The following is a 6,888-nucleotide window of genomic DNA, read 5'->3' as shown; positions in this document are numbered from 1 at the left end:
GCCTTTTTATCAAAGTGGAGACAATGGCAGAGTTGGGATTCGAACTCACAACCTTGCGATTATGAGTCCAATGCTCTAACCACTAAACCACACGACCCACGTGTATATATAGACCGAAGATCATCTCACCCCGAAACAATACACATGGATACCGTCCCTGGAGAAATAATAATAATAATAATAATCCGCTTTTATATAAGGCAAAGGGTTGTGTATATAGAAAAGTGTTATGCTTATGCGGACGGGATGAAGGTTGAAAATTTGGGGATTAATATTGACCCAACTTTGGTGTCTTTTTCGTCAAGATTAAGGATGCTTGTATTATACTGTATAAGTGAAGGACCGACTGTTTGAAGATTCGTCGGGGAAAAAAATAAGGACTGTTTTTTTTTTAATGAATGTCTGAAATAAGAGGGAAATGGCAAAGATGTAATGAGAGAAAACAGGAAGTTTTGGTAAGTGGATACAAATGGGCGTGGTCATGGTGGTGGCAAAATACAGATGACGCTACATGTATAGTGAAGTAATACAAGTGACATTCATGTGATTAACATGAGTAATGCATGGAGTTTCTCATGGCCCTTTCACTAGCTAGGGGTGACACCCCTCATCTAAAATTCATAATGTTCATCCAGGGCCCTCGAGTGTTAGCAGCTCAATGATGCTTGCTTACGAAACATCGGGGCTTGCGAGACTGGACAGTGGTGGGCATCATCCACGGTTGAACCGGGTAAGCTTCTCGAACTGTGTACAGTCGGTGCTGGACCCAGTGAGGTGGAAGCGGGTCGGATAGCACCGGTCTATCTATATATGGCGACGTTTCTCCCATCACCGGAGGCGCCCCGTTAGACATATAAGGAGGTGATTTGGCTCCACCGCTCGTTCTATACCGGACCCCTGGATGCGCGATGGGCGCCCTGGAGCCCATCTTCCTCAGGGATCTTCTCAGAAGTTTGAACCCATGGCTATGGTGCTTCATCTCGAGGAGGTTTATGGTTAAAGGTGTCCATCGGACGTTAATTTCACTTCTTGACTAACATGAAGAGTGTTGGGAAGAAGTAATTGAGTTTCCCCAAATCGTGACCGTGTTATGCATGGGCTGTCTTTATAAAACACGCTCGTACCATATAAATCTGAAAGAAACTTTCTAGAACAATTGCCGGCACGGTGATATTCTGAATAAACTGACGAATTTTTATTAAAGAGCAGGAACAAAACGTGGGTACCACAATACATGAAATGGTTATGATAAAAATATATACAATCAATAACAGCGATGAAAAAATTTAAATGCATATAATTAAATAATCAATGGTATCTGTCAAGAATATATCTAACAGATAAGTGACCAGCCTTTCAATGCTCAAAACTCAGTGATAAAGACGAATATTTTTACAACTGATAAGATTGAAATTGGTAAGTCCTAAATTAGAAGATTGTACTTTTATACATTCATTTCTTAGTAAATATGCATTAATCATACTAAAAACTTGACAATAATAATCATAAAAATGATTTTGCACTTCCATGCATATAAGGCCAAAGCTGGTCAGCCGTAGTAAACCTTTATTTACTGCTATGGAACACCTTGTTGCGTATAAAATAATTTATTTAAGGGTAAATCAAGAAATCACGAAATACATTCATTCATTTTGAATGTAATCCTACACTAAATATGCACATTCGAATGCAGCTAATATGCCATATTGTGTCTACATGTAATTGCTTTGCTTGTTTCGTTGTTACGTTGCATGTTATTTTGAATTGAATGGAAACTAACAAACTAACTAAATTGCCCTAAGGAAACTTACTAAGACCAACTAAGAAAGTGCATGCTGGCGCGCATGGCAATTAGATTAAATAATCAGTTTATTATGAGCATCTTGTGAGAAAGTGATTATGCTTGTAACTGGATAGCCTACTACAAGTATAAATGTCACTTCTCCATTGAATGATACCATTAAATCGGTATTAATCGTTTTGAAGGCAAACGAGGTAGACAGCAGTGTTAAAGTATTGTTAGCGAAAGTGCAAATAATAAGGTCAAATGGAGGGCGAGGCTTTGCCATCCATCACCACCGGAATAGCACCTAATACCACGGTCGTTGAATGAAGGGGCATGGGCTGGGGCCCGGTGGAGAGAATACATGACTCGGCTGGGAATGTATACAAAATACCAGGACGCCGTGGCGGCAAGTAGAAGCACAGTGTCGTACTTCAATACTGTTCATTGCAGTCATGAAATACCCCAATGCTTTTCAGACATAGCGTAAGGGGGAATATTTCTTGATGTTACTTTGTGGTAATCATATTTTATTGGGATTTAAACTTGTATGGGGGTTTCAAGCCCTTTTTTGTATCCCTTGACATGTTTTACTTTGCAGGTTTTACTTGTCTAAATAAATGCAAATACACAATTTATAAATCTGCGAGCGAAACGAACAATCAAAGTTCTTTACTTTTTTCAAATAAAAAAAATACATAATTTTGTGATAGATTTCGATAATGTATGCAGAAAAATATACTTTACCCACTTTCCTTTTTTTTTTCTTTCACTTTCTCCTTTTATTTTCTTGTGCATGGAAAGTTCGGGGATCCATGGCCCCCTCCCCCAACTGTACCCAAGTTATGCTACTGAAATCCTCAAAGTTTAGGTTTCTAGGGACTTGGGCCAGGATGTAATGAACAAAAATCCCTTATGGAAACGCAATGATTTAGGTTTAATATTGCAAATCATAATTTTATTTCCTTTCACGAAATTCCAGCATTGATCTACAAGAATAAAGATAATAAAATGATAACATGTTCCTTTTGCTCTCTAACTTAATATCATTAATTTTGCTTGAATTGGTAATACTTGCGCTACCATGATGATTTACCGTATAAGTTTTTTTATTATTATTAAAAGTTTACTGCATGCTTAGTAGTTTTGCCTTCCGAGGAACAACAATAAAGAGGTGTAAACTCTAATTGATATTAACATTACCAATAACATAATTGAAAATATATCTTTTACTATTCATTTCATTATCTACACTGATTTTCAGGCAAAAGATGCATTATATTCCGTCTTTCATCGAGTTAATGGAATTTGACTAAAGGGGTAAAAAAATAATACTGAATGGAAAAAATAATAATCAAAATATCTTATGAAAGAATATGGTCTTGGCTTTTTTAAATTGAGTAACGTGGAGTAAACAAAATATCTGTGCATTGATTGGATGTAAAAGATGTATTAGCAAGTTCAACTGGTCTTCACCTAAATGTTTATCCTCCCCCCCCAAAAAAAAAAAAAAAAAAAAGAAGGAAAAAAGAGAGAGATGGAGCATACATGTTTATTTGCTCAAATGTCATTATTTAAAGAGTATAAAATCGAATCCTACAATATAATATTAGTATAAGATACATTTTCGGTACTAGTAACGATACAACTGAGATATCACGTTCATTATTTTGTAAACCTAGTAAGAAAGCGAACCTTCTCATATTACTATTTGATTATTGTGAGCAAAGTTGTGCCGAATGTGGAATGATCGTTTGCTAATATCAGAAAAAAAGTTTGGTAGAAAGTTAGGTGTCTAATTCATTTAAATTGAGTGATTTCTGTGATGAATTTGGATGTAAGAGTTTCATAAATGGATTTGTATGGGCATATTTGAAAAAAGGATAATCGCAATTAAAGTTATGAAATATTTGGGTAAATGTTCCTGTAACTGAAACAGTATTTCGTTTCTTATTTCTATTTCTAAACGCACCAAAGAGTAACACCCTCTTTCAAAATACCGTGAGTTTTTAACGAAACGAATTGTAACGAAATATTTTATGAGGGGCGTTGCTACGCCTAAGTTATGGATAAATTCTGCGAAAAAATGTATAATGTTTAGTTAAATTGGGCATAAGTGAGCACATAAAGGCGAAAAGTATTATTTCATAAGTCATAAGCGTAATTGGCGGGGATTTGTGAAGTGTGAGAAATTATATATTTGGTGTAATAATAATCTATCCGACCTTTTTACCGTTCAGTGAGTTCAATTATTTGAAATGATAAAATATTTGTATTTCTATTTTTTGTTTTGAATAGTAAATTCCTTTAAGTTTATCGAAAATGTAATTTGATAATCCTCAGCTAAATGTATCTTCCCGCGTTCAAACATGTCGTAAGCACACTTTATAAAAAGGGACGTTATACTGTTATTTTGGCGTTTGAGAAGTGATAATTGATTTTAAATGAATTCTTTAAATCATGCGTAACCCAACGGCTCAATGACATTTGTACACAGAAGTTAGCCATGGAGAATAGAAAAAAATAAAGATAATGAACAATTTTAATTAAAAAGACAAACGACAAATTTAGATAACAGATGAAAACTGTGGATAATGGACAGTGTTACCATGTCTTCTGAAGAGGTTTTATTTTTTTTAAACAAAGTCTGTTAAAAAAATGATGGGATAAAAAACAAGCTTATTTCCCTCTGGAATCTACGAGGTGGGCAGGGATTCGTCTGATATAATTGGTAACATCTGAAGAATTCTCATCAAAGCAAGTATATGCGTTCCACGCAAACATATTTTGCAAAGAACACGCCGGGATTCTCATCAACTTATGTTGTGGGCCTTTCGGAATATTGTAGGATGAAAACGGGTTATTATTTATCCAAATATTTTAAAGAAAATGTAATGGTATTGACAACAGAACCTATTAGTTAATATATGGTTACTTTAATCATAATCATTATATTTATAATGATAATGCTAACAATAATAATGATGTGATATTAATAATGATAGTTATAAAAAATCATGATAATGAATTATAATGATGTCAGACATTAGAATACTATGAATCCATTAGTGTTCTATGTATAAGAGAGTCGAAACAGCATACAATGCCGTTTTCTTCTTTGACTTTTTTTTATCTTCTTGAGAAGATTATTATTTTGCGTGTTGCTTATCTGAACACGCGTCATTATTTCCTCGTTTTGAGCACCGTTTTATGAACATGGAGCTTGTATAAGCACTGTCACAATAATGCTTCTGGGCCAACCAGACAACAGTTTTCAATGGATTTGTGTCAAAGACAGCGAATTTAAGCAACACGGCCAAAGGGTTCCATACGAAAGGCGTGAGTTTGCAAACGTGCAATGGTCAATCAAATCTGCAGATATTGGAGCATTTGGTTCAACACACCCACAGCCCACTATTAATTAATCAAAATCACTGTTTGAGATTCGCAAGTTAAGGTAAATCTACGTGTAACGGACTAATGTCTTGTCGGCAAAGGTGTTAGAGTGTGTGTGCGCGCGATTGTGTGTGAGTGTACGGAAAAGTGTGTATGAGCATGTCAATTAATATTGTAAATAAAATCAATAGATTAATTTTGGTAAAGACAAAGGGCAACGTGTTTTTGCCAACAGCAACGAGGTATACGGATCATTCAGTGATGTAGATGTTGCCACTAGGGAAATTTAAAACACACGGTACATAATACATGTAATGAAAATTTCCGTCAAATGACAATGAACAGCTGGGAGGCCTTTGTCGAAAACTAGTTAACCGGAACAGCAGTTTCGTCCTAAATTTCAGAGCAGACGAAAACTTGCAAAATTGTTTTCCCCCAAGTCCAGGATGAAACTGTTAATTTCATACACCAACTTTCGACAAAGACTTCTTAATTTGACAATACATTTTCTATGTTCTTGAATCCGTCGTACGTCGTGGAATGAGAACTCCATAATTTTGCAACTTCGATAAGGCATGAAAAGCAAGACGTAGTAGTAGGAGTAGAAGAAGAAGAAGAAGTAGTAGTAGCAGCAGCAGTAGTAGTAGTAGTAGTAGTAGTAGTAGTAGTAGTAGTGGTGGTAGTAGTGGTAGTAGTGGTGGTAGTAGCGATAGTAGTGGTAGTAGTGGTAGTAGTAGTATTAGTAGTAGTAGTAGTAGTAGCAGCAGTAGTAGTTGTGGTGGTAGTAACAGTGGTAGTAGTGGTAGTAGTAGTAGTAGTAGTAGTAGTAGTAGTAGTAGTAGTAGTAGTAGTAGTAGTAGTAGTAGTAGTGTTAGTAGTAGTGGTAGTAGTAGTGGTAGTAGTAGTGGTAGTAGTAGTGGTAGTAGTAGTAGTATTAGTAGTAGTAGTAGTAGTGGTAGTAGTGGTGGTAGTAGTAGTAGTGGTAGTAGTAGTAGTGGTAGTAGTAGTATTAGTAGTAGTAGTAGTAGTAGTAGCAGCAGTAGTAGTAGTGGTGGTAGTAACAGTGGTAGTAGTGGTAGTAGTAGTAGTAGTAGTAGTAGTAGTAGTAGTAGTAGTAGTAGTAGTAGTAGTAGTAGTAGTAGTGTTAGTAGTAGTGGTAGTAGTAGTGGTAGTAGTAGTGGTAGTAGTAGTGGTAGTAGTAGTATTAGTAGTAGTAGTAGTATTAGTAGTAGTAGTAGTAGTAGTAGTAGTATTTTCCCCAAAAAACTCTCAGTACTACCAATGAGATTTTATTTCATTAAATAGACACCCAGAAAATTTCGATTGATTTTGATCAATGTGTTTCACTCGTTATGATTTAAGGATGGAAAATAATGGAAACCATGCAATCCTGAACGAAATATTACTAATATTTCTAAATTATGTTGTATTGCTGTCATTGTTAAACATGTATGTTTAGTTGCCGCTCCCAGTGGCCTACCGTGGTTCACAGTGGTTCATGGCATTAGGACAAAATTTGTGAGTCAAAGAGCAGGTACACTGACCTAAAAAGATGACAATTTAAGGATTGACCTTTTATAGGAATTCATGAAGAGGATATGGTTCTCAATAATCAAATAATGCGAGCAAAAAGCACGAGCTGAAATGGTTTTGATATTCAAACAAGAAATAGTTTAGTCATAGTACTAGATATTTCTAATGATGCCACA

The sequence above is a fragment of the Lytechinus pictus genome, chromosome 1 (genome assembly GCF_037042905.1).
Source record: "Lytechinus pictus isolate F3 Inbred chromosome 1, Lp3.0, whole genome shotgun sequence".
NCBI classification, from domain to species: domain Eukaryota; kingdom Metazoa; phylum Echinodermata; class Echinoidea; order Temnopleuroida; family Toxopneustidae; genus Lytechinus; species Lytechinus pictus.
This window is presented reverse-complemented; position numbering follows the sequence as displayed.